At 44.8% G+C, this 27,761-nt stretch overlaps 1 protein-coding gene and 1 long non-coding RNA gene across 13 annotated transcripts in view; both read left to right on the top strand.

Annotated features, from left to right (window-relative positions):
* Window positions 1-27,761, top strand: part of LOC128423537 (uncharacterized) — a 74,619-nt gene that overhangs the window by 4,370 nt on the left and 42,488 nt on the right. The window lies entirely within an intron of this gene.
* ZNF532 (zinc finger protein 532) overlaps window positions 14,265-27,761 on the top strand; it is a 49,650-nt gene continuing 36,153 nt past the window's right edge. The window contains exons 1-3 of one of the 12 annotated variants that reach the window (XM_053408798.1): window positions 17,889-18,159; window positions 18,679-18,806; window positions 20,507-20,571. The gene's annotated coding sequence lies outside the window, so the exon portion shown is untranslated. The other 11 variants (XM_053408796.1, XM_053408797.1, XM_053408793.1 and 8 more) reach the window with 11 other exon arrangements.

Raw genomic sequence — 27,761 nt, forward strand, 5'->3', positions numbered from 1 at the left:
GTGCAGTCCCCCTTTACTTTCCTTATCACAAAAAGTCTGATCTTTTGTGAAAGTAGCTTTGTTGCTCAAGACAGCGTGGTCAACTACAATTATAGAATCATAGAATCATAGAGTTGGAAGAGACCACAAGGGCCATCGAGTCCAACCCCCTGCCAAGCAGGAAACACCATCAGAGCATAAACCAGATTTGCCAGTTTGTGACTGGGCCCTCCTGCAAATAGCAACCGTCTGGAAGTGGCCCCTCCTTCAGAAGGAAGTCAGATCTGAGAAACACTGCCCCTGGCACTTTTCATCATTTAGGAAACTAAGGAGTAATGCACAGTCGTCTTTTTCTGAGCTGTAATTCTCAAACCACTCGCTACTTTTGACTAGAATACTGTTTCCTCTCTAATAAAGAACAGTTGTTGGGTAATTATAATGGTTCCATCTTTTTATAACTGTGCACTGTGCTGTTGCCACCACCCTGGGACCTCATGGTGAAGGGTGGGTAATAAATATACATGGAATAAAATAAATAATAAAAATCAAGGGTAATTTAATTTAAAAATTAACAACTCTTAAATGTGCATGAGCTCTCTGAACCCAGTAATCCACTGTTGTGAGTATCAAATGGATGTGTGGGATCCATCTAAGTCAGGTGCAGGTTCCGAAAAAGGAATCTAGTGCCAGTTATGTGATCCAGTCTGAAACTAACATCCAGTTCTTTTTGTTGTCCGCTTTGTTTGGTATGGTTCCTTTTAAAGGTTTTGTTTTATTTCACAATGTTTACTTGAAGATTAATATCCCATTTCTTTCATTTATTCTTTTGGGGTGGAAACTGCTGTTGCTTAGAGAGCCAGTAAGTATGCAGTCTGCCTCTGTATAATCTAAAAGCAAATCTGTAACAAATAATCTGCATCCCCTATCCGGAAAATTAATTTCCATATTAAGTTTGGAGCTTGCAACGCACTGAAGTGGAAAGTAAAGAATGATGCACAAGATTTTTGACAGAACACTGCCTCCCAGTTTTATTGGTTTAATTTTTCCTAATGACTAAAACTGACACATTTCCCAGCACCACCAGAAGGTATTTAGTGAAATTACAGAGCTCTAATCGACATTAATACACGTCAGTTTGTTAGCATATAAACTGAGTGAGTCCTGGAATTAAATTGTGAAGCTGGTGATCTGAGAGATAAAACTTTTGTTCCCCATCCCACGTCGTAAAGGTTCTGTCATCTATAGTGTAAATTTGAAATATCCTTGCTGAGGACAGTTTTGCCGATGTTGCTACAAGATTTTGGCTGAATTTGCATGTCACGCGTAACCATGTTCAGGGCGATGTGCAGGAGTGGGCTACAATGAGACCCCAAATTGTGTATTCCCTTCTCCTCTGCCCGCATCACCCAGAAGAGTTCAGAAGCTCCTAAACCTACTTTTGGTTAGCAGCGGTTAGTTATGTCATCTGAAGTGGCAATCTGGTTAATATTAACCATGGTTAGCATGAAACAAGCCAACTTCAAACCATGGTTTCTGGAGCTGGCTTATTTGAACTAACCATGGTAAACAATAATTACTGTTCTGGGCTTGGATGACAGGAGAAGCTGTGGTTAACTAAAATGGAAAGGAAATCTTCTGAACTCTTATGGGTTGCATGGAAGGAAGGGATGGGACTGAGAGAGTGGGCAAACCCAAGGTTCACTGTGTCTCATTCCTGTTTGTGCACACCTTGCTAAAACCATGCTGTGTGGCACAGCCAAAGAAGATAAATGAGATCAGCATTGGGAGAATTAGATCAAAGTAATTTCCACATCAGCCTAGCTCCTCTTACCTAGTGAATGAAATCCTGAGAGAGCAATCCTGACAAGTTAATTCTGATTTGATGGCTGAAGTAGAGCAGGACAATCAAAACAATAACAAAATGTAAGACTGCTAGTTAATCCTTAACATTTGGCATGGAAAGTATCTCTTAGCTATTCATGAACGCTGTGTACATGAATCAGAAGTGAGATGGGCCCTTCCCCAGATGTCTTGCAATTTGCATTAGGTTCAGTAAGAGACAAAAAGAGTTCAGGAGAGTTATCTAGCAATAAAATGGTATTGGAGCATTGTTGCTTTAACATCTATCGATTGCCACAAATCAGATGTATGTGGCAAATGGTAAATGTGGCTAGGTTTTATCTTCCGGCCTTTCACTAGGCGGAAATGGTTCGTTTTGCTGAATTTGTCAATACTATCACACATCGTTAATGACTAAGAACATGTTTTGTTTTAATTAGAAGTTTCTTATACTGTGCATCAAGAAATATTAAGACTTTTTTATAACAATTAAGCAATAATAAATCAAACAATACAACAAGAGCACTTAAAAAACCAAAAACCCTGAGTAATTGACCATATGTTTATGAGATACTGATAACACCCTTCCTCCTGTTTTCTCAAATCTTTAAAAACACTCTTTTCTTTCCGCTGAAACCTCCCCGATCCATCAGATTTCTCCCCCACTTTGCATGACTTTTCTTTTATACAGCCACTCTTCAAAAAATAATTAACACACGATGAGAGCCAGTGTGGTGTAGTGGTTAAGAGCGGTAGTCTCGTAATCTGGGGAACCGGGTTTGCATCTCCGCTCCTCCACATGCAACTGCTGGGTGACCTTGGGCTAGTCACACTTCTTTGAAGTCTCTCAGCTTCACTCACCTCACAGAGTGTTTGTTGTGGGGGAGGAAGGGAAAGGAGATTGTTGGCCGCTTTGAGACTCCTTAAAGGGAGTGAAAGGCTGGATATCAAATCCAAACTCCTCCTCCTCCTCTTCTTCTTCTTCTTCTTCTTCTTCTTCTTCTTCTTCTTCTTCTAACCATTTTATGCCCCATGGAATTCAAGGAAGATAATTAAAGATGGAGGGGGGGCATAGGACAGGCAAGAGGAAGTACAGTGCATTGTAAAACTATGGAATTTGGGGTTTGTTTTGAGGTGGGGGTTGTAGCTGGGGTTTTTGGTATATTTTAGATCTTATGATTTATGAGGAAATCGTTCAGTTTGTGTATTTTTTAATGTTCTATTTATTGTTTATGACTACTTTTGTTATGTTGTAGTTAGGCGTTTTTTCATCCATTCTGTAAGCCGCCTTGACCATGGTTTGAACTGTGGAAAGGCAACATGCAAATAAAATTATGCATTATATATACAATTTGCTGCCACATTGTGATGGCTACCGAGTTGGATGGCTTTAAAATGGGCAGCAACAACAGTGGCAATAATTATATTAGCACAAGCTTGGAAGACAGAAGAAATACCAATGAAAGAACAATGGCGAGGGAAACTTACAGAATATGCAGAACTGGCAAAATTAACAGATAAATTACATGAAAAGGATAACAAAGATTTTAAAAGAGAAGGGGAACAATTTACAACATATATGAAGAGACAACATAAAGAATTGGACTCACTGGCAGGGTTTGAATAAACAGACACAATTGTATATAACAAAAAGTAAGACTATATGTATTGGGGAAATTTTGGGAAACAACACACAGGGAGAGTAATATGGAAATAAAACAAAATGGGAATATGAGGGAAGTCCAGGGGAGGAGGGAGAGGAAATATGGAAAATTGTTAGAGAAATGTTAGAGGATGTATATATAGAAAAACCAATATTCTTTAAAAAAACAAAATGGGATTAGGCAAATCCAGGGAGGGTCATCATCAAATTGCTACTAGCCAAGATGGCTGTATATTACCGTATTTTTCGCACCATAGGACGCACTTTTCCCCTCCTAAAAAGCAAGGGAAAATGTGTGTGCGTCCTATGGAGCGAATGCAGGGGGGAGGCAGGCGGGAAAAGCCCCCAAGAGCCGCACACAAGCTCCGTGCGCTCTTGCGGGCTTTTCCACAGGAGGGAGAAGGGACTGACTGGCCGCATCAGTCCCTTCTCCCACCTCCCAGAAAAGCCAGGAGAAGCCGCGATCTCTTTAAAGGAGTTGCGCGGCTTCTGCCGGTTTTGCGGGAGGTGGGTGAATTTCCCCACTTCCCAGAAAAGCCAGGAGAAGCCACGATCTCTTTAAAGGGGTTGCGCAGTTCTGCGGGCTTTTGGGAGAGGTGAGGGAATCCCCCCACCTCCCAGTAAAGCCAGGAAAGCCCTGCGCAGCGTCTCCTGGCAAGGAGAGGCTGCACGGGGCTAAAGGGGAAGCCAAAACAGCGAGTGGGATCCATCCCGCTTGCTGCTTTGGCTTGCTCCATAGCTGCGCGTAACCCCTCCGGCAAGGAGAGGCTGCACGGGCTATGGATTCTTTAGCCCCATGCAGCCTCTCCCGGGAGGGAGAGGCTGCACGGGGCTATAGGGGAAGCCAAAACAGCGAGCGGGATCCATCCCGCTCGCTGCCTTGGCTTCCTCCATAGCTGCGCGGAACTCCTCCGGCAAGGAGAGGCTGCACAGGGCTATGGAGTCTTTAGCCCCACGCAGCCTCTCCTGGCAAGGAGAGGCTGCACAGGGCTAAAGGGGAAGCCAAAACAGCGAGCGGGATCAATCCTGCTTGCTGCCTTGGCTTGCTCCATAGCTGCGCGCAACCCCTCCGGCAAGGAGAGGCTGCACGGGGCTAAAGGAAAAGCCAAAACAGCGAGCAGGATCCATCCTGCTCGCTGCCTTGGCTTGTGCCATAGCCGCGAGCAACCCCTCTGGCAGGGAGAGGTTGTGCGCAGCCTGTACGCTGCTCTTTGGGGCTGGGGGCGGATTTTTTTTTCTTGATTTCCCCCCCTAAAAACTGGGTACGCCCTATGGTCCGGTGCGCCCTATGGTACGAAAAATACGGTAATTCTGGTGCTAGAGAACCATGCTTCCAAATTATTAATCTACGGAGCAACACTGCTATTGTTCTCATGACTTCCTGGGTGACATCTGTTTGGCCACTGCACTAAACACAATGCTCATCTGGATAGGTGTTAAGTTTGATCCAGCAGGGATCTCCTGGTAGGTGTGCAAAAAAATAACAAATACCAGTTCTGAGACACAAAGTACAAATGTGGTTGTTCCCAAACTTTTCCACTAGAGGGTACTCATTCCACATTAATTATACCAGAAAGTAAATATATGTTCTGAACTTCCAAATCTCTTGCGATTGCTCCCAAACCTATGGTCCGTAAAACCTCATCAGGTGCCCCGTGTGCAGTTATTGAATCTTTCATTTCTTATAAAGAATATTGGGATGCGGGTGACAATGTGGTCTAAACCAGTGTTCTCCAACCTTGGGCCTCCAGCTGTTTTTGGACTACAATTCCCATCATCCTTGACCACTGGTCTTGCTAGCGAGGGATGATGGGAGTTGTAGTCCAAAAACAGCTGGAGGCCCAAGGTTGGGGAACACTGGTCTAAACCACTGAGCCTCTTGGGCTTGCTGATCAGAAGGTTGGTGGTTCAAATCCCCACAACGAAGTGAGCTCCTGTTGCTCTGTCCCAGCTCCTACTTACCTAGCAGTTTGAAAGCATGCCAGTGCAAGTAGATAAATAGGCATCGCTGTGGCGGGAAGGTAAATGGTATTTCTGTGCGCTCTGGTTTCCGTCACGGTGTTCCGTTGCACCAGAAGCGGTTTAGTCATGACCCGGAAAGCTGTCTGTGGAGAAATGCCGGCTCCCTCGGCCTGAAAGCGAGATGAGCGCCGCAACCCCATAGCTGCCTTTGACCGTCCAGGGGTCCTTTACCTTTATCTTTAAAGAAATAAAAGGTGTGATGAAAAATACAATGGAAAATAATACAGCATCTAGCACAGAGCAATACAATTGCCACAATTGGTAGGGGGGAAATCATTAAGTGGGCCATCACAAACATCAGCAGTTTTATGTGGGGATATTCCAAACTTGATCTATTCCATTGGTCTTTGGCTGGTAGAAGACCCCTCTCTATGTGCCATTTTAGGCAATCGTGGCTGGTGTTCTTTGGGATTTGTAGGCCAGAAGACAGGGAACTTGACAGTAGCTGGTGCCAGAGCAAATGACAGGGGGGGGGGTCAAATCCTTGTCAGGAACAAGCTGGCAGGGTTTATATTTTAAATTTCTTTTTATATTGCCCTGAAATCCATTTTTCTTGTTAGAGTGGTTAGTAAAATTTTTAAAAATAAATGGATAGTAAAAGTGGTTAAGCAGTTACCAGTCTTCCTTGCATGCATATACCAGCAGGGCTACTACAGTGATATTTAAGATGCATTTTGAGCAGCTGTGCAATTAATTAGCTAGCTCCTAGATGTCGCTGTTCTACACACTTGGAAAAAACACTTCTTCAGCTGTGATCAGTTCTATTATTTTCTTGGTTTAATTTCCCCTGCTCCCCCCCCCCCAACACACACAGAGGATAGAAATGGAATTATCTATTATTTACACACCATGAGCTTTTTAAAGAGTTTGGAGAGAAATATCCAATTAGTTTGCACAATGTCAGTCCAGCAGTTCCCGAAAGACTGCAATCTACGGTTTTCCTTTTCTTTTTTCTGGGATGTGGTTAGATCCTTATTCATATTGGGGGCGGGGGGAATTCATTCAAAATTAATCTTCACCAGAAGACAGTGGCAGAGAATCATCACCTCATGGCAATGTTTTCCCGTTTGGGGGGCAAAAGGGAAAGGAAAGATGAAGTCCTATTGAGCAAACCACAGTTTTATGGGGCTTGCCCAACTTTTTCACTATTCTAATGAACAGTACCAGCGATCTTCAACTTGCCCAGGCCAGACACGCACCTCTGACTTCAAGCCTGGAATATGGGACCCACTTTCACATATCCAATTTTGATTTCTACATAATAGCACTAACAAGGCACATTATTCATCCTAAAATGAAAATTCAGAAAGTTCATAATGTTACCTTAGCACTGCTACTAAATGAAAATCAGTGGGGTCTTTTTGTTTTTAAAGATCCAAGTGTCCCTATTTTCCAGGGATAGTCCTAGATTTACAGAAGCCGTCCCTGCTTCTGATTTGACCCCAGAATTTCCTGCTTTTCCTTAGGACATCAGCAAAATGTTGGAGGGTATGGTTATGCAACACCTGAGCCAACCTTTAGATGACATCTGAAGGCAGCCCTGTATAATGAAGGTTTCTAAAAATGTTTTACTATGTTTTTATATACAGTCGTACCTTGGTTGTCGAACGGAATCCATTCCGGAAGCCCGTTTGACTTCCGAAAACCAAGGCACGGCTTCAGATTGGCTGCGGGAGCTTCCTGCAGCCAATTGGAAGCTGGGTTGGATGTTTGGGTTCCAAAGAATGTTCGCAAACTGGAAAACTCACTTCCGGATTTGCAGTGTTCGGTAGCCAAAACATTTGAGTCGCAAGGCGTTGGTATGACTGTATGCTGGAAGGTGCCCAGAATGGCTAAGGCAACCCAGTCAGATGGCTGGGGTATATATAATAAAATTATTATTATTATTATTATTAAATAGGACACCCCTATTTTCATTGGAGAAATGTTGGAGGCCTTGCTGCACACATATTGAGCATGTGTAAATGGTGGTTGCCTGTATTTATTGCTAAATGTAAATTTTAAAATTAGAAAGTGCCTTGAGGACCCATATAGCAATGGAGACGAGGATAAATTTGACCTGAACAAAGGTTCCCCGCTGCCACCCATATATTCCCAGCTGGCAAAATCACCCGACGGCTTTAGCATCGTGTGGGCTTGGCTGTAGAGAGATGACATGCCATTAATATAAATGATACACTCAGCAACCTGTATGTAGAGTTCAATGCCAACCGTTTCCCTTTATGTTTCCATGCAGGTGAGCATACAGGGCTTAAATAGCTGATGACAGTGCCATCTGCAAAAGGCTAACGGCACGCTTATTAATCAGTATGAGCTGCTATTTAATCAGGCGTGTGTGCAATGAATTATTCAGTGGTGACCGGCATATCTTTAATACATATTAAGAGAAGCAAAACCGCACATCTGGTACAACAAAGAGATGTGGAGAAACTGGCGTTTTCAAGTTTTCCTAAGCGGATGAGCCTGATTAGACAAGGCATTAATTGTGTGTGCACTTAACACTCGCCGAATTTGAGTCATACGTTCAAAGGCCAGGTAATTGTCCTAGAAGAGCTTGTTCCGGAAAAGTTTGATTGTAGAGTTAAAGGTATCGAAGGAATCAAAATGATACAATGGGAGCAGCAGCATGAAATCTCGTTTCTAAAATTGCCACCACACTCCTGCACTCATGTTTCCACCTCAGAAATTCGCCCTTGAACACTGGTTTCGCAGTTTGAGGGTGTGGATTGCGTCCAATGTTATTCATTCCCCAGAGCAGACCCATTGAAATTAATGGACACAAGCATTGCTTTTTTTGGTTTAAAAAAATGAGGTGCCAGTATTCATAACTTGAGAAAAGTGCCAAGGAGGCCAGCACAAAATGGCTGCCACAGGGAGCAAAAAAGGGGTGATAGTATTCTGTACTGATGAATACCAACCATGACAAAAAAGCATCAAACATGACTAATAGAGGTCCATTAATACTTTGAGCAGAACGTATTTTGATACAACCCCATGTTTCACAAAGAGAAACATCTTCTTAGGAACGTTGGAAGGTATGAAAGAACAGTGTAAAAAGGAAATTTTGTGTGTGAGAGAGGTTTTTCTATAGGCCAGAGCTGGCTCCAACATTAGGTAAAATGAGCTGGCTGCCTCAGGCAGACGATTTTGGATGTTGCGAAAGGGAAACATATATACTTTTTCCTGCCAGGGAGTGGGAGAGCACTCAAGTGGTCTTCAGCTTTGACCAGCCGTGAGTGCTACCCACCTTGACTTGTGGTTGGGCATCATTAGCTGCTTGGTCTCAGGAAACAACATGTCCCGGGACAGTCCTAAGTGGAGCTGGAATGTCTGTTCCCGGCACAAGTAAATGCAGGGCCGGCTCTACTATTAGGCAGAATGACCTCTTCAGCAGCAGATCCAACCCACTGGCTATTCCTCCAAAGTCCCCAGCCAAGCACCTCTGTTGCAGACTAGAGTTGTGCACATCGCACAGCCTGCTCTGCAACCCTTAAATGTGCTTGCTATCTTCAGGTTTCCTGGAGGATATTGTGCTACCTTCCTGTTAGCGGATTTGTAGTAAGATTCACTTGTAAATTTGGTGTAGGACACTCAAGCTTGAAGAACTCCTGGCTAAGTGAAATTGCACAGACACCCACCTTACTAATCTTCAGGTGTGTGACTAATAATTTCTTGCTTATTTTAAAGTAATCTTTGGTTTTGTGATATTGTTTTGCCATTTCATTTTCTGTGTGGCTTGGTTTTCTGTACACCACATGGAAATGTCCATGATTAAGTAGTATATAAATGTCTTATCTGCCAGTACAATTGACTTCTGCACATGGATTTGAGGTGTGTGTGTTCTTTTCTCCTTAGCCTCAGGCAGCAAAATGCCTTGGGCCAGTCCAGTCTATCATTCTGCAACTCTAAGGTTTGCTGTTTGCTATTACAGCAGGCTTCCTCAACCTTGGCCCTCCAGATGTTTTTGGCCTACAACTCCCATGATCCCTAGCTAGCAGGACCAGTGGTCAGGGATGATGGGAATTGTAGTCTCAAAACATCTGGAGGGCCGAGGTTGAGGAAGCCTGTATTACAGTATATCAGAGTGCTGCCCTCTTGAGGCTGAATAATTTTGTTTTCAGGGACCAAGATCAGAACTCTAGAGCAGTAGTGTTCAAACTTCCTACATTGAGGGAACCCATGTATGCATCAACTCATCTGCCAAGAGACCCTTGAATATATGTCACAGAACCTCTGCTCATTCAGAGAATATTCTAGCATGTAGTTCCCAAATCCCCCCTCCCCTCCATGGACCACTCAAGAGATTGCCAAGGGCCATAGAATCATATTGTAGAGTTGGGAGCCTGAGGACCACTGCAATGCAGACTATGCAGCTGTTCCATGCTGGGATTGAACCTGCAACCTTGGCATTATCGGCACCACGCTCTAACCAAACGCGGCTGACCACTTAATGATTTTTCTGCCTATTACTGTATAGCAATTGCAATGCGCCATGCTAGATGGTTTTAAACTGCGAAAATTTTCATTGCTGCTCTTGTTACATGCTGTATTTTATTGTATTCCAAATAATTCAAACCTTAATGCAATAAAATGCAGCGTTAAGAAATAACGGCAGCAATTAAAATACAGTTAAAAATCAATATTAACTAAGCTGATGGATGTGCCATATTGTCTTCACCACAAATCCACGGACATGTTGCAAACCACCTGAACGAAGATTGGCCCATGGACCGCAATTTGGGAAAATCTGTTCTAGTGTGCACATTCTGTTCAAAGCACTGGCCAAAGCTTTTTGGTCTCACTGCCACCGCAAATGTACTGGGAGTTCATCCTAAAAAGGATTGGTCATGTTTGTGATCCACTTTTCTGTTGTTATGAAACAGACTCCATAGAGTTCTTGGCTCACCTCACACTTACGCACTGAACAGCTCTAGGTTGCTGCTTCCTGTCTTCACACCATACCCTTCAGTGGTGTAGCGTGGGTTGTCAGCACCCGGGGCAAGGCAAGTAATTTGCACCCCCTAACCTGAGTGAGCCAGGTAGGGGCAGAGTGCTGTGAGTGCGAGCGCGCCCCCCCCAGATGTTGCGCCCGGTGCGGCCGCCCCCCCCTGCACCCCCCACGCTACGCCACTGATACCCTTTACAGGGGGAGATCGGTAGTTAAGGGCAATCTTGTCTTTTTCCGAAATCTTAGAAAGTAATACAAAGTACATTAAAAATCATATTAAAGGCCTCTCACAAACAGTAGTGAATATATTGTTTAAGTTTGTAAATAATAACACAACGCTGATTGCTTTGGGAACATGCCCCAAGTTAGCAATTAAGCTTCTAGTCTACCGCTGTTTTAATAAAAGTTTTAAAGATGCTTGATAGAAATATTTTTGACTTCCAGGTAAAATTTAATGAAACATACACGTTTGTTAGTCCACCAAAAATGCGGGGGCAGATGAGGTGAGGGTTTTCTTTCTAAAATACAGCTTCGAGAAAGGTGCTGCTACTAATAAACTTGTGTGTTTATCTGACATACTGAAATGGGGAAATTTAAGGGTTTGGTTGTCTAAAGACTCCTTTTTAAGAATTGTTTTAATTTAGAGTTCAAATGGACAACAATATGCTCATTTACTTCACCTTCCAAAATGACTCTGTTCCCACGTTACCTTGGCCCTGGCTGCTACCCAAGTAGTAAAAGGGAAAGGGAAAGGATCCGTAGGTGGTTAAATCCAGTCGAATTTGACTATGGGGTGTGGCGCTCATCTCCGCTTTAAGGCCGAGGGAGCCTGTCTTGTTATAAGAATTTAAGGTGTCAAATATAGAAATGTTCATAAATGTACCAGGCAAACACATGCATAAATATATAAACCACATGTCTGAAACAGTACAGGAAATCAGTCCTGAAACCATTTTGACTCTCCCAAATTGACCTCAAATGTTTCTCTGCAAGGAGGAAGGAAATGGGAAAACCTCCCCATTGTCTCTTTGCTCACAAATCCTGTCTTAAGGGCGTATCTCTGTATGAATAGGGTGAGCCTGTGACCTGGATTCAGGAACTCAGTATTTACCATCACAAAAGAATGGCCAGACTGCCCAAGTAATGCAACCAATGACCATTATCAGGTCCTGGCAGACAGAATTTCTGCTGTAGACAGCCTCTTCAGTGATGTATGTATGATGTATTGGGGGGTGGTCTTGGGCTACAGGGTGGGCAATTTCAAAAGTCTATATAAGAGCTTGCACACCAGCGTTCTGGTGTCCTCCTCCCTCCTGCATGTTGGTGAGCGAGCACCCTGTTGCAACAGTTTAATAAGGAACAGGCTTACTAGCTGCTTTGCTTCTCAATATTCTCTGGTTGGCCTCTGTTATTTTCTCCTACCAATAGGGAACCCACGTAAGGACGCTATACAGGCTCTTGGATACCCCATAAGGGAAAAAGGGCAGATTTTGTTTACAGCAGTCTGCAGACAGCTTTTCTGGGTCATGTGGCCAGCATAACTAAACAGCTTCTGGTGAAATGGGACACCGTGTTGGACACAGAAATGCTGTTTACTTTCCTCTCGCAATAGTACCTATTTATCTACTCATGGTGGTATGCTTTCGAACCACTAGGTTGGCAGGAGCTGGGACAGAGCATCGGAAGCTCACCCCATCACGCCAATCTGAACCGCTGACCTTACCCAAGTATTCCTCATGGTCGCATTGGGTCTGACGGAGTCTCATAATAGTTAGGTATTGATAGAGAAACAGCTTTGAGTAGAATATGGTCTTAACTCAGAGGTGGGGAACCAGAGACCCTTCAAACGCCCGTCATTCCCAGCCAGCATTTCCCTCTACTGCATGTGCAGTGACCACCTTCTTGACCATTGGACCCACATTGATCTCACCCCCTCAATGTGCCAGAGCCTATCTTCACATGCAGAAAATATCCCTAACTCATTGAAGTTTTGAGACAGACTGGCTTCAATTTGCAGATGCAAATTACCTGTTAGCAAATCGGTAATCACATGCTTTTACATGTAGACGGTCCCAGCGTCAATCTTCAGCTTCTCCATTAAGAAGGGTCAGGTGACAGGAAAGAACCCTCTCTGCCTGATCCCCTGGAAAGCTGCTAAATAGGACAATATTGGGCAAAATTGGCAAATATGGCGACCCGATGCATGGGTATAGCCAGGATTTTTGTTAGGGGGGCAGGCCTTTTTTAGAGGGGGGGCAGAACCTGTTTGCTATGTATTTGTATTGAATTTTATTGATGGGGGGCAGCTGCTCCCGTCACCCCCCCCACACCCATGTCCTGATGCTAGGAATTTTCCTTGGCTCCTAACGCATGGTATGCATGCAAATATGCCCCCAAGAGAGAGAGAAAAATGCACCTATAGAAAGAGGGGTTGGGGAAATGGGCACTGCATTTATGCTATGGAAAAACAGGCAATGCAGTTCCCAGAACAAAAAAGGTGTTGACATGCAGATTAATTGCAAAAGCACTGAGAACTGCTGTGATGCATAGTTGATGGATGCTGCTGCTTTGTCAGTTAAGAAAACCTAATTTTCCAAGAATACAGATGCTTATCAGTGAAGTAGTCAAGAGACTCACTTGAGAATGGGCCAAGAAAATAAAAGTGAAATTGTTTCCTTGCCTCCATGGTGCAGCGTTGAAAAAAATATCGGCATACATGTGTGTGTGTGGGGGGGGTTAAATCAAGGGTTTAAAATGTCTTGTTTTTATTGAGCCACATGAATTATGCTCCCAAACAAAGACATCCTTATGATTTTAACACTGGCACATTTGCTGTATAAAGCAAGGTAAGAGTGAACTAAGATAAACCCTCCACAGAAGCAGGTTGTTAGCAGCAAATGTGAGCACGCTTAATGTGGACACGCCAGTAAAATTAGAACCAGTGGTGGGCTAGCTCACATACATTATTCTTCTGCCCTTATTCCTCAAGACTTCTTCATGAGGCCCAAACTAGGGATGAAGCGAAACCTGCTTCCATTTTCTGCTTCGTCATCTCTATTTGCTCCCATACCAGATTGTTATTTTAATCTTTACACTAGACAGAGCCTTTTAAAAACAGGGCACAACTGCCCCGCCCCAAACCCCCAAGAATATCAGTCTGAGGAAAATCCATCATTCTTTGTTCACCTGAATTATATATCCATGTTTGTTATGTACGTGGATGTGTGTGTATCTATCTATCTCTCTCACCTGTCTTCCAACCTAAGGTATAAAATATAAAATTATTCAGATTTATACTACACAGGCATGTCAGACACACACATTTTAATTGAGCTTTACCTCAAGGAAGGTGGGTGGAGGGGAGGGGGGGAACCTCTTTACTTTTGTTTCCTTGTCAGCCCAACTCCGGCCTGCTCAATCTAGTTTCCTCAGGAAGGTTGCAAAACGCAACCAGCATCGCAGTCCCTGCACATTGCAGCCTTTTTTTCTTCACCTCAGGAGCATCGCCTTTTCTTCCTTGCCTGTAATTAAAACATGCCAGGGGAGGGGAATGGCTTTTAACTCCTTTCTCCACAAGAGGGAACCCCTGATTTCTAAAGTGGGGGGGTGGGAGAGAAGCTTCTAGAGACGAACCACCAATAAAGGGGAAAAAAAATAAATTCCTTCCTTCTCTCCCGCCTCGCCTCCGTTTTCTTCACACCCTGGTGACAAGTTTTAAATTGAATCCACAGGGGAGATCTCTTCCACCCACCCACCTACCCAACCCCAGCCATCCATCCATCCATCCCTTTTTCCAAGCCACAGAGGCATCCCCCACCCCCACCTTTCCCCCTCCTAGTCCTTGCAGGAGCCTCGCGCGCGCTCTCCCCCTCTGCCTGCCTTGCCTGCCATTATGTGCAACCATCTTTTTTAAAGCCAGGCCTCTCTCTCTCTCGCTCTCTCTCCTCTCTGCAGGCTCCTCTTGGCAAAGGAGAGAGAGCAGTGAGCTCTTAAACATGTCTGCCTGAAAGCACCCCTTGCAGGAACAGCCCCTCCCCGGGTGGCAGCACACTGGCCTCTTGCCCAAGGCTACCAGCAGCAGCAGGTCTGTTTGCATGGGGGTGTGAGCAGTTTGCATGCGGTGCGGGGAGAGCCGGGGAGAGAGAGAGGAGAAAAAAGGAGAGAGGCGGTGGTTTTTTTTTGGTGGCGGTGATGATGATGGTGCTGATTTCCCTTCCTTGCCTCTTTTCTTTCCCACCCTGGTGGGGCCTCTGCCTGATGCACCTCCCACGGGAGAACCCTTTAAAAAATAAAATACACAGGACATGCTATTTTAACACCCCCCCTCCCTCCCTCCCTCCTGGATATTTGCAGGAGCTCGCAAGGGAAGGAAAATCCAAAAGCAGCAAACGCTTAGTTCCTCTCCGGAGCTGCCGCTGCAGCGCCTACACGGCATGGAAAGGAGGAACCGTCCTGGCCGGGTGGTGGTGGTGAAGCGAGGCAAAGCTGCAGAGCACTTGCAGCAGCCGCGCGGGAGAAGCTAGGGAAGGAAGCCGGGGCTTGCCAGGCAGGAAGGCCGCTGGAGCCTTTCTGCAGCCCGGGAGCTCGCCCGGGAACAGGCAAGGCGCCTGCTAGCTGCTGCTGCAGCCGCCGGAGATTAGGCCTCTGCCGCGCGCTGCAGACCCGGGAGAAGGGATTGCTGCCGGGGGCATCTCGGAGCTGGCCTGCATCGCCAAGCCTTAGGAGGGAGGCCTTCTCCTGGCTAAATTCCAAACGCCGTTGTCTGCTTTTTAAAAATAAATAAAGCATGTGTGCTTAAACAGCCCCCCCCCTTTAAAGTGCTTTCTTTGCAGCCGGATATGGGGCCAAGCGATTTTCCTGGGGAGGGCCTTTCTTTGTGTGCGTGTCTCTTAACGTTAAATGCATTAGGAGGCCATGTCCGCTCCCTGCTCCCCACCCCCCGGCCCCATGCACACAGCCCATAAGTGGGTATTTCTTGCGTGCGGAAAGAACCCGCAGGAGACTGCAGCACAATGGCCTCTTCCATGTATACCTCCTGGGCCTCTTTTGTTTTTCCAAAACTGGCGCAGCCTCCTGCTCTCGCCCGCGGCGCCCTTCCTGGGCCTCTTGGTGCAGCGCAGGCCTGCGCGCTTTTACCCAGGATTTCTGCAGTGGCGCTTACTCCCAGGTAATGGGTGCGTAACTTTCGCAGCCCCAATTAGGGTGGAGCTGGATTGAAAAGACCCAGAGGCCAGGAATCATTGTCTTGCTGTCAGAGGTCGCTCACACCTTGAAGGCATCCTTTAGTAAATAGGAACAAGAAAGGTTGCTATGTTGGTACATAAAGGCGAGGAGGAGTGGGGAGGTGCAGTTGAGCAATGTTTGGGTTGTATCCAACCCAAAAGTGTGCCACTCAATGAAGTTAATGCCCAGCTATGGATTTTGGAGTTCTTAGTAAACATGATTTTCTTGCAGCAAGGGGTAGTAAATCTTACTCACTGAATGTTGCACCAGTATGGGAGTAGCGAAAGCTATGTTACTTGTGCTTCTTCGGAAGGGGGTAGGTTTTCAGTGTTCATGTGCTGCCAAGATAACAAAAGGGCCTCACCTCTGTAGAGATCTTAGGACTATAGGTTAGCTACCTTATACTAGGCTAGACTTATTTGTCCATCTAGACCTGCCCAGTCTGCTCTCCAGCAAAAGCCTTTCACATCACCTGCTACCTAAACTGGAGATGCCAGGGACCTTCTGCATGCAAAATGTGTGGTTTGCTGCTGAGCTGTGTTCCTTCACCTAGGAACAATGGTGAGGGACTTTTGAGCAAGGGGTGGCAGCATGTGACAGAGTATGGAGGGAGATGAGGAAGAGTGTGGTAGAGAAAATGTGGGTAGGATCCACGTTGTTGAGAAGAAAGTGGGGGTGGGTGATAGTGAGATGGTACCAGGAGGATCCTAGCATGATCAGGTCTTCTGGTGGTTGGGCAATGCAGAATTCCATATCTTCCCAGTATGGAAGTAGCCAAGCTGTTATAGTATGAAACAGAAATAGGAGGGAAATAAGATAAGATAAGGAAGTTGTAATTGTGACAGGATGGTGGAGACTCCTGTATTTGTTTGCTAGCAAACCAAGTCAATGGTAGTTGCTCTGTTCTAGGGTTGCCAATAAGCTATTAAGAAAATTTGAGCCTTCTGCTCTGTGACCCACCAGATGATGTTGGACTCCAACCTCATCATCCCTGCTTGTTGACCATACTGGCTGGGAATGATGGGAAATGGAGTCCCAACAGCTCAGCTTCCCCATCCCGGATTGAATGAAATTGACTAATCCTTAAAAAAGCCTATGCAAATACAAAGAAATTGGTAAAAATGGTTTTGAATTACCCTCATGGGCAATTCAGATGTTGTTGGTTTCCCATCTGCCCCAGTCAGAATGACCAATGGCAATGGATGATGGGAGATGTAGTCCTGCAACACCTGGAGGAAATGATCGAACATGGCCCCCTAAGGTTGTTAAAGGCAGAGGTTGGAGCCTGTGTCCAGGGGACGTGTGGAAAACCATGGTTTGGTGTTGCACTTTATGCCGTAGCATCCCTCATTGGTCCATTAGGGTGAATGGGGCACTGCCTCCACCAACCTGAATCAGCTCTCAAGCCAGCCCACTCCTGCCTACCTGCCTGTTGTGATTTCTCCTCCTCAGTCTCACTGTTGACCTTGTAGACCTCAACGGGCAGGAGGATGAAGGCAGAACTAGAATAGGTTGGGTCTCTCTGCCTTTGGCTCCCTGCCTTCCATCCCACCAACCCCAGTGGACTCCAGCATCCATTTGCAAAGGATAGACAGCTCTTCATGAGGATGGAGATGTTGGCAGGTGAGGGAAAGGCCTTGTTCTTCAATCACCTTCTAGTGGGGGGGAAACACTGTCTCCACAAGGCCAGGGTTTTAGATATGTGTTGCTCTAACCACCAGGATGGGTTGAACAGACCCATAATAAGAGGTTGGACTGGGGCAGAGGATTCCTTTCAGCTTCCCCAAACATTGCAAGGACGGGTTGGTTTCTGAGTCAGGAAGCCTTGCTTTGAAGATGCCCTGGCGAGGAGGGCAGTAGGAGAAGCGATGGCTCTCATTAGAAGCATCTTATTCTCTTGGGGAGCCGCGATTTGGGGGAGGGGGGGGGACTCTGCTTGGCAGCAGCCACCCTCTTGCTCCTCTGTCCGAGAATCCTTTGTGCAGCAAAAGGAGATCCTGTGGGGATTTCTTTTTATTTTTATTGCGGTCTACTCTTTTGTTAGCTACAGACACACACACAGCTTTTCGGCCAGGTTTCTGGGGGAGGTAAGTTGTGGAGGAAGACGAAAAGAGGAGGCTGGGGGTGTGATGCTGTTGTGGTGTTGTGTGCTTGTGTAGGGAGGGGGAAAGGGGGTCTGCGATTGAAAACAGGAGGGCACCCAGGGCAGAAATTGCCCTTGCACCAGAGAAGAAAACAACCCGAGTCCCTCTGATTTTCAGGGACTTGTTGGCAACTCAGCGAGGGTTGCCATAGCTTTTTATGTAGGGTGACCAGAACCGGCTGAAACTGGTTTGAGGCAGATCAGCTCCTGAACACAATGCAGTCATTGAGCTACTACAGTGGGAGCGCTTCCTCCCTCCATGGCAGCCAAAAGCAGAGGATCTTGCAGAAAGATACCATCCCATAACAATATGTGAATGCACACTTTAGACACACAGCACTGGTATGTGGCTACTGTAATAGTCATAAAGGATTCTGTGTATCTGTGTACATATTTTCAGTAACTGAGATTACGTTTGGCTGGTTCATGCCTTTTTTATCTCCTTTTTTTTTTGGTTTGCTTTTGCTGAAGTAATGGACAAGAACAGAGATTTATCACCCTTTTTGTAAAGGAAAAAAAATGGTTTGCTTTGCTAGGTGGCACACTTGGATATGTAGGTGTTGGGTTGTGGTGTTTTTGTTTTTTCCAGCTGCACAAAATAAAAAAAAAATGGATTGAAAGATTTGTATTTCTATGCTTATGAGTCAGGATTGCTGCTTTTGCATGCTGTTTTGTATTTACAGGGTGCTGCTGTCGTTTCTTTTCAGGAAAGAAAATAGCATTATTAAGTCTATATGTCTCTCTGTGTGTTGTGTCACTGTTAAAGGCCAAGAGGAACCCTGTGTGTTGTTGTAGAATTGCTCATGAAAGCATTTTCCAAAGAGGCTTAGAAGGCATTCTCTCTTCTTTTTCTCCTTGCAGGCCTATTGATTGGGGCTGCCTTTAACCCTTTCAGGTTTGCAGTGGCTATGCATCTGTGGTTGCATAGCTGATCATTGGCATTAAAAAACCTCAAAACAAAAATCTTGTCACAGGCCAAGGTACACAAGGTGAGCTATGGTATTATTTGACTATGATCACAATGGCATTGAGGAACATGTATGCAGAGCCTGAATGCAGTGTTGTGGTTGCACACCCAGGCACCTTGGTGGGAAAAAAGCAGTGGTCTAAATTAGGCGAAGAAACGCAATTAAATTTGTCCAGATTTAATAGGATTAAAGCTATGGTTTATATTGATAGCCAGGCTAACAGTACTGCATTTGTTTGGTGTACAGTACCTTAAAGGCAGGAATCCTCTTTCCTCTGCTGATTCATAAAAGAACAGGCCCCTGTATGACAATCATAAATCATGGACCACATGGTAGAGGGCTGTTTTGCATTACTGGCCCATTGAACTTTTATAATTTTCCATCTAATCATCAAAAAAGTGATGATTTCTTATGTCCTTCCTCTTTCGGCCAAACTAAATAACCTTGTCCCTTTTCCTTCTCTCTCGTTTTTTTTTTTGAGAGGTAAGGGAAAGGAGTTTTTGAGGCAGACATTGAGTGTGTGTACAAATGCCAGATAAGTTATGCATTTTGCTTACTAGATTGTATATTGTAAATGGAGGCTTTTGCAGTCCAACAGAGAGGATGCTTTTTTTAAAGGTTTTGTGTAGAACTCCAGTGGATTACTAGTAGCATGAATTACAATACTCGAGAATTAATTACATACAAATAGGAAACCGGATGGACAGTACATCAGCTGGTAAGGAATGTCTCCTCCTGACTCAAGGCTTCAGAGCATTAGATAATGGATAAGATTTGTTTTCCTTCCTTAAAAAATAAATGTGTGCTTGGATTAGAGCAGGCATTTTGCATCTTCTACTGAAGCTGGAGACTCAAGAGAAAGGGAGCGGGGGAGGTAGGAGAAAGCAATAATGAATGTGGCAAAAGGAAGAACAAAGGCTCTCAGAGATTATATTGGAGCACTAAACATTTCTTTGCCTTTGGGGGTTCTGTGGCTAGAAAACTGTGACTTCCTAAAACAGGAAATCGTCAGGAACGCTGGAATTTTTACGTGCATTATGATGTTTCTGAAAATCCAGCCTGCCCTAGCTGGCAGCTGGTATTATAAATCTGCAGTCATGGAAAAAAAAAACGGGGGGGGGGGGGATGTGCGGAGAGAAGGAACCCAAATAAAGATGGAGGATAAACAGTAGGATGAAAAAAATTGTCCTGATCTAGTTTGAAATTTAGGTTGTCCATTGTATTCAAGCGGAATAAAGTAGACAATCTTAAAAGCCTTGGGAGTATTTTGATTGGGTAAGTTCCATGGAGGCTGGTGACAGGCAAGGTTGGCTGCATTTAGAGGGTGACACAAGCATTAAGGAACCTCTTTATTTCCTGATTGTGCTGCAGATGACATAAGGTATTTAAGGAATAAATTGCAGTGTATTGAAAGTTGCATGTGGTCTCTTAAAGCCTGCAGACATTTGATATGGAGGTGTGTTTTTTTTAAAAAAAACACCCACCAGGTATACTGTTTTGTGCGTCTCAGATCTGACAGGGCATTAAATAGCTTGCATGGCTGGGGGTGGGGAGAGGGACAACTGTGCTGTGATTCCATTTTTGTGCGTTGAATTTAATGTCAATATACAGTGGTTCAGTGCTGGGCTGTAGATAATGCTGTTTTAGGCAGCACCAGCCCATGTAACATAATGGGGAGAATATGGATGGCTAGTCTGCATTTGGGTCTTTCTCCTCCCTAGGGTCAGCTGAGATCCCTGGGGTTACATGAGCTCACCTTTCTGCTTTGTAAGGTTTTTATAAAACTGTAAGTACTAACACTTCATTTTGTGGCAGTGTTCTTACTGGATTTGGGGTTTGGAAGAGGCATTGCACTATGCATGGATATGTGTGTCTGTGTCGTGTGTGCGCTCTCTCTATTTTTTTTTCTTACTGCAAAGCATTCCTTCTTTCTTTTCAGTTACATTTTGTGCTGGAACTGTTTGCTGTAGCTCAAGAAACTCGAACAGATAATTGTTTATGATTCTTTGGATGTTTCTGTATAATATATTCAAACATTCTGTTCTCTGAGAGATTTTTGAGGATTGGGGTTTGTGTGTGTGTGTGTGTGTGTGTGTGTGTTGTGCCACCCACCTTCCCACCCCCTGCACATGTAGGCCATCATTTTAAGCTGAAAATGCAGATTTTCTTTTTTATTTTTTTTGAGAGCTGGTCTTCTTAGGAGGAGCTCATGTTGGAATCTGCTTCGTAGCTGATTCTGAATCAGTTCATGGCTTTTAGGTCTTCTCGGAAATAAAGCAATTTGCTTTGTCTTCACTGGAAGTGTTACCCTGGGTACACATAGGATATTGATTTGTCTGTGCAAGTGTGAAAACGTTGACACAAACATTTCCAGGGCCTACTTCTTCCTAGTTCACTGGGATTACGTGTGGGTGTCTTGAACAATGAATTGCCAGTGCTATCCGTTCACCACTGCTGCAGCAAAGGAAATACTCCCCTCCCCCCCAAAAACCCCCAACCCCAGTGTAAATAGAATACTATTTCTGGGTCTAAATAATCCCATGGGTGTGACCAACTACTTTGACACATGTGTGAGAGTTTTCCCAATTTCCATTCTAGTAGGAACCCTACTCTGACTAGGAGATGGTTCCTGATGGTCTCCTGACTTTCAGGAAGGAGCCTGAGCTTTAGAAGCCCTTAACATGGCCCAGGATATTAGTAAATGGCAGAAGTAAATTATCCTTTGAGTGCTCCATCAATCTGATATTCACGCCAGGGATGGGGGACCTGTGTCCCTCTGGAAGTTGCTTGGACTACAACATCCGTCATCTCTGATCCAGCGTAGTAGGCCTGATGTTGTAGTCCAACACCATTGGAAGAGTTGCAGATGTTGCTGCAGCAGCCTCGCCCAGCATTGCTAGTGATGAGGAATGATGGGAGTTTATAATCCAACAGCATAGAATTGTGGAGTTGGAAGGGAACCTGAGAGTTGTCTAATCCAACTCCCTGCAGAGCAGGAATCTCAGCTAAAGCATCCATGACAGATGGCCCTTCAACCTCTGCTTAAAAACCTTCAATGAATGAGAGTCCGCCACCTTTTGAGGGAGCCCATTCTACTGTCAAACAGCTCTTACCGTCAGAAAGTTCTTCCTGATGTTTAACATCAGGAGGGTCACAGGTTCCCTATCCTTGTTGTTCGCCAGGGGTAGTCAAAGTGGTGCCCTCCAGATGATACTTGACTACAACTCCCACCATCCCTTTCCATGGGCCATCCTGGCTGGGGCTGATGGGAGTTGCAGTCCAACATGTGTAGGACACTGTGTTAGTTATCCAGTGTGATGTTGTGTTGCATTTGTACCTTGCTTTTTTATGTGCATTGTACATCACCTTGGTATCCTTGTCTGAAGGGCAGTTGAGAAATATTTCTAAATCTTATTTTGTTTAAACTGGTAACATGCATTGGCAATTTCTGCTAGAGGGTTGGTGCACATGCTTTGATTCTCTTCTTGAAGGTATCTGCACACAGCATGTACATCAGAATTGACAACCTGAATGTGTGAAGCAGTTTGCACCAGGTTATTGGTTCAAGGAAATATCTCAGATAGGGCTGGTGAAGCTGAGAAGTGATCAAAAGCAATGCAGCACTTGGGCGTTGAACCCTCTTTGGTTTGAATGTATTATGGCTTTTCCTCCTCGCATCTTTTTTCAGTTTTCTTTTGCATTTCTTTAGATAACCCGCTTTGCGGATATACAGAGTGACTTCTTGTCCGTTTGTTTCTCTTGATGTTTCTATAATCACAACTGAAGCTAAAGATAGGCAAAATTTTCTGAAGTTTAAGAACCCCAGACCCAATGGGCATGAACCTCAGCGGAAGCCCTGCATAAAAACTTATTCTTGTGCAGGAGCCTTCCCCAACCCAAATTGGCTTGGGCAGTGGTAAGAGAACCCCCAGAACAGTACGTGGCGGTGGGGGGGGGGAGCAGATCTTTCCATTTGCTGGCATGGAATGTTGTAACAGCACAATGTTCAATTTCAACAAAGTGCTAGAATACTCCTGACACTCTCGTTGCCTGAAAGCATAGAAGCTTTGATGTTGGCATCCAGGAAACCGAAAGATTTCTTTAGTTCTTTATATGCAAGCATCTAAAAACCACCACTGAAACCCCAGAAATGGGTGCCTAGGAGTTGGGAGCGTGCATTGCAGTGTCACAGCCTCGCAAGCCTTGGAGGTCAAGCCCCCCTGTGTATTTCCCCCTACATATTATGTTGTTCCATTTTAGTAGAAGGTTCCAGATACTAAGAACATCGAAAGAGTCCTGCTGGGTCTGGCCAAAGGCCCATCTAAATCAGCGCTCTGAGAGCCAGTGTGGTGTAGTGCTTAAGAGCGGTGGACTCGTAATCTGGTGAACCGGGTTCGCTTCCCTGCTCCTCCACATGCAGCTACTGGGTGATCTTGGGCTAGTCACATGTCTCTGAAGTCTCTCTGCCCCACTCACCTCACAGAGTGTTTGTTGTGGGGGAGGAAGGGAAAGGAGAATGTTAGTCCAAACTACTCTTCTTCCTCTTCTCCTCCTCCTCCTCCTCCTCCTCCTCCTCCTCCTCCTCCCAAGAGCCAACTGGATGCCCATGCGCAGAGATGAAGTCCAACAAGGCTCTCTCCATCCAAGGTCCCAAGCACATGGTATTCAGAGTCCTACTGCCTCCCAACAGTGGAGGTGGAACATAATAATCATGGCCACTGGCCACTAATAGCTTTATCTTCCACAAATTTGTCCATTCTTTTAAAGCCATCAGAGTTGGTGGCCACCACTGCTTCTTAGGGCAGCATTTCCATACTTCCACACAATAATAATTATTATTTTAATTATTATTATTATTATTTATTATTTATACCCCGCCAATCTGGCTGGGTTTCCCCAGCCACTCTGGGCGGCTTCCAGCAAAGATTTAAAATACATTAAAACATCATTCATTTAGAACTTCCCTGAACAGGGCTATCTTCTAAGTGTTAGCTAGTTGTTTATCTCTTTGACATCTGATGGGAGGGCATTCCACAGGGAGGGCGCCACTACCGAGAAGGCCCTCTGCCTGGTTCCCTGTAGCTTTGCTTCCCGCAGTGAGGGAACCGCCAGAAGGCCCTCGGTGCTGGACCTCAGTGTCTGGGTAGAACGATGAGGGTGGAGACGCTCCTTCAGGTATACTGGACCGAGGCCGTTTAGGGCTTTAAAGGTCAGCACCAACACTTTGAATTGTGCTCAGAAACGTACTGGGAGCCAGTGTAGGTCTTTCAAGACCGGTGTTATATGGTCTCGGCGGCTGCCCCCAGTCACCAGTCTGGCTGCCGCATTCTGGATTAGTTGTACTGTGTGCAGAAGGACTTCCTTTTTTCTGCCCCAAATCTTCCAGTGTTCAACTTCATTGGTTGACCACAGGTTCTAGCATTGCAACAAAGGGAGAAAAGAGTTTCTATCCAGATTCCACTTACCATGTGTAAATCTCGTACGCCTCTAACATGTTCCCCTTTACTTGCCTTTTTTTCTAAGCTAAAAGGCCCCAACTCTTCTAACCCTTCCTCACAAGGGATTTGTCCTTTTCTGAACTTTTTCTAAAAAGGTAAAGGTAAAAGACCCCTGACAGTTAAGTCCAGTTGTGGACGACTCCGGGGTTGCGGCGCTCATCTCGCTTTACAGGCCAAGGGAGCCGGCGTTTGTCCACAGACACTTTTTCCAGGTCATGTGGCCAGCATGACTAAGCTGCTTCCGGCGCAACAGAACACCAAAACCAGAGCAGCACACAGAAACACCATTTACCTTCCTGCTGGAGCGGTACCTATTTATCTCCTTGCACTTTTTGGCATGCTTTCAAACTGCTAGGTTGGCAGGAGCTGGGACAGAGCAACGGGAACTCGCCCTGTCATGGGGATTCGAACCGCCGACCTGATCAGCAAGCCCAAGAGGCTCAGTGGTTTAGACCACAGCACCACCCACGTCCCTTCTCTGCAATATTGTTTGCTCAGACCTGTACACAGCATTCCAAGTGCAGGCTCGCCTTTTTATTATTATTATTATTATTATTATTATTATTATTATCATCTATACCATCCTTCATCTAGAGATCACAGAATGGTTTGCAATATAAAAACACAAAAACATACTTTTAACGACAAACAAAAACAATATTCCCTCCTGAGTATTATTATTTATTAAATTTCTATATTGACAACTGCATTCTGCAACTCTGTTCTCACGATTCTTCACGATTCTTGGAAGGGACCTTGAGGATCATTTAGCCCAGCCCACTGCAATGCAGGAATATACAGATGTCCCATACGGGGATCAAACCTGTGACCTTGGTGCTATTAGCAACATGCTTCACCTTTTTGCAGTTACGGCACACTGGACCTTTCTGTTTATTCCACGGCTACTAAGCATACTCAGGTGTCTTTGGTGAGGACTTTATCATAAGCTTTGATACATATTTTTTCTTTTCTTTTTGGCTGGACTACAACTCCCATCATCCCATGCCTTTCATTGGCCATTCTGGATGGGGCTGAAGGTGTCTTTTGTCATCTGGAGGGACAGAGTTTCCTCAGCCCTGCTACTTAATCGTAAGAAGATCCTTTTTTAAAAAATTATTTTTTAAACTTTATTTACAACATAGTCCACAACATACTCATACATACAAACAAACCCACCACCATTGACAATTTAATTATCAAAATTAAACTCCACTTACACAAAGAAAACATACCATAAAAATAAAAGACTTCCTTTATCCTGTAAATGGCCTCCTATTTACTTCTTGTATACTGTTTCTTTTGTATGTGATTATTACAATTTTTCCTAATTGGATCAGACCAAAGGTCCATCTCATTCAGCATTGTATTTCCAGCATGGTCTGCCATCATCCCTGACCACTGGTCCTGCTAGCTAGGGAAGATGGGAGTTGTAGTCCAAAAACAGCTGGAGACCCAAGTTTGGGAAACCCTGCACTAGTGCATCTAATGTTCTTAAGTATTTGGCTTCTGAACATGGAAGTTCCATTGAGCCACCGTTGCTCAAATGTTGACAGACCTTCAATTCCTACCCCCCATTTTAAAGTCATTTATTTGAAGCTGAGAGAGACCCATCGCACCCCAGTGCAACCTACAGGACAGTAATAAGGTAGTCCCTTTCCCCCCAAGATTACAAAGACACCACGGGAAAGGAAATCAGAGGAAACAAGCTAACCCAGGCACTATATATTGTCTACAAACTTACTTTAACAGGAATCGAAACAGGAAGAGGAGCCCAAAGTTGCTACTGTCTCAGCAGAGCTGATGGAGAGGCCCTTGTTTTCTTCTTTTCCTCTAGTTACCATACAGCCTGACGGAATCTAAGCTACTGACCATCATCGCATCCCCGAGAAAGTTTTCTTCTAGCTCTCTTCAGCACAAACCTCAGTTCTCTGTCCTCCATTCCGTCTCACCCAAGACATAGCCCTCCCTGCTTGGTAGCTTGGCTTGAGATGCTCAAAGTGCCCCTGCAGTCGTCTCCTCTTACTGGCTTTGACAGATGATGGGGAAAAGGAATGAATGTGAAGTCTCTTTATTGCAGTGCTTCTCAAACTTGTTTCCTCTGGGCCGCACTTTCAGAATAAAAATTTGCTCGCACCACACCGAATTTTTATATTGATAAGAAATAACGTTGGAAAAGGAAAACAACCAACTCCTTGATTCATAACACAGAACACAGCAACTTTATAGTATGATCGCGGGACAGCCAGAAAGTATGAAACAATGCAGAATCATTCCCACAAAATAATTATAAATGAGCCTCTTACACATGAACTTTAAGGATCTATAAACTCAGTGAGAGGTATGAGCTTGCTTTTGCCGGGTCATCTCATTTATATTAGGTCTAATTTGAGACAAACCCTCATCTGCTCATCAACACAAATGGGCCTTTCTCTTTTCTGATCTTCCATATTTGTCGGGAGTTGAAAATTCCTGTGTTGTGGAGAACTTTCATAGAATAGCCAGTGCTCTGGAGGAGAGCTGTGGATACTGGTTCTAGTTGTATATCCATGCTGCATTGAAATGTTTAAATGTTTCTTGGATTGTCCTTGAACCTTCCTGCCACACTTGCCATCCTCTCCTGCCACACCCTTTGAGAACCATTGCTCTGTTGGGACACATCTATAGCATACATTTAAATTACATGGCTTTCCCCCAAGGAATTCTGGGAACTATAGTTAGCTAAGGGTGCTGTAAACCATAACTCTGGGAGGGGTAAGCTACAGTTCCCATGATTCTTTGGGGAGAAGCAGCATGCTTTAAATGTATGGTGTGCATGTGACCATTTGCGCATTTGGAGCATGCATAAAGCTACCTCCCCCTCCCCCAGCTTAATTGTTTTCCTGCTCATTTCGCTCAGTATCGGAATTATTTGAGAGACTTGTGCAACTTATTGACCAGAACTTGGCTGCCCCGTATGTATTTAGGGGGGAGGGAAACTGTAGACCCCTTAATCAGAAAACTTTCTTGACTGTTGCACATAATAAAATTATCAATGAGACGCATATATTTTCAGCCAGATCTAGATAACTTAATTATATGTCTGAGTAGGCTTGATGATAATGCATCACTGGTTAAGATTTAAGCCGCAGTCAGTTTTATATAATGACGGTGTTGCTTTGACTGAGGATGTGAGTCACAGACTCCGAGACTGCAAGGCATGTTGAAGACATGCATCAGGCAGAGGCCCAAACAGCAATGTTGCCTTGGGTCCTGTCAAGGAAGAAGGTGGGGTATAAATAACTATATAATAGTGTTAAACCCTTGTAACTTCTCCCTTTTCTTGAATTCCTGCAGCATCTTTAAAAAGGCCCACGTCTTTCAGAAGTTAGAGGACTACAACACCCATCCCATCATCCCTGATCATTGGCTGTGCTGGCTTTTAGTTGATGGGCTGTGGAGACCATAATTTGTGGAGGGCATTGACTACTAGGCCACCTAT

This window comes from Podarcis raffonei, chromosome 11, assembly GCF_027172205.1.
Source record: "Podarcis raffonei isolate rPodRaf1 chromosome 11, rPodRaf1.pri, whole genome shotgun sequence".
NCBI lineage: Eukaryota > Metazoa > Chordata > Lepidosauria > Squamata > Lacertidae > Podarcis > Podarcis raffonei.